This window comes from Myotis davidii, unplaced genomic scaffold (assembly GCF_000327345.1).
Source record: "Myotis davidii unplaced genomic scaffold, ASM32734v1 scaffold5745, whole genome shotgun sequence".
Lineage (NCBI taxonomy): Eukaryota > Metazoa > Chordata > Mammalia > Chiroptera > Vespertilionidae > Myotis > Myotis davidii.
The window spans coordinates 3,540-4,708 of record NW_006295591.1 but is presented as its reverse complement, the minus strand read 5'-3'; positions in this window follow the sequence as shown (position 1 = coordinate 4,708).

Sequence of the window (1,169 nt, the reverse complement as noted above, 5' to 3'; positions counted from 1 at the left end):
AGGCACCTGGAAGGCTCTCCTAATCTTTAGAAAGTTCTAGAATCAGAGAGACACAGCCCAGGGCAGGAGGCAGGTCTCTGACAGGAGAAAAGGTATTTGTGGTAGTGACATGGGTGGAGGCCACGTTACTCAGAAAAGCTGTGGTCAGGCCTCAGACACAGTGGGTGTGGGCAGCGACAAGGCCTGATAGAGAAGGACCCCGTGTGTCCCAGAGCCTCTGCAGGGTCCATGGGAACCGCTGATGGGCTATTTCTGGGGGGTCTCCCTGCACCCCAGGAGAGCCTGCACCCTAACTGTCCCTGAGATGAGGGGGGTCCCTCTGGTGCCTGTCCTAGACATCCAGGGAGCTCCCTCCCCGACCCCAAGGAGGGGCTTCTGACACTGACCCCCTGTCCTGTCTCCTTGTAGCAACCCCAGCCCCAGGATTGGGGGCAGCTCCAGGGTCCCTGGTACCTGCGCGCTGCAGGGTCTCCTTCCCTTTTTCCACGTAAATGAGTAGTGACTCCACACACAGGCCCTCCAGGTAGCTCCTCACACGCTCTGCCTCACCCTCCGCCTCCCACTTGCGCCCGGTGATCTGAGCCGCCAGGTCGGACGAGGTCCAGGAGTTCATGTCCTCGTTCAGGGTGATGTAGTCGGCGCCGTCGTAGGCCCACTGACTGTACCCGCGGAAGAGGCGCCCGTCGGGTCCCACATCGCAGCCACATGCACTGGAAGTCAAACAATTACCAGTTGGCCTCTGGAAATTCACAAATCAGCAATGAGGTTTACAATCCATTTTACATGATAAGTTACAGATTGTAACTTGAATTTATACTAATTAGAAGTAATTTTATTGCCCTGGCCAGTTTGGCTCAATGGGTAAAGCGTCTGTCTGGGGACTGGAGGGTCCCAGGTTCGATTCTGGTCAAGGGCATGTGCCCTCGGACCCGGACCCTCGGGGCGACCCCGGCCCGTCCGTGGGGAGGGGGGTCGTGACGGGCCCGGCGCGCGGCTCACCGTCCTCGCTCTGGTTGTAGTGGCCGCGGAGGATCTCTAGGTTCCCTCGGTAAGTCTGTGCGGCTGCCTTGAAGATCTGGGTCTGCTCCTCCCAATACCCGAGGTACACTCGCTCCACCCACGGCTGCTGCATCCACGGCGCCCCTGGCTCCGCCCTCGGACTCACAGCA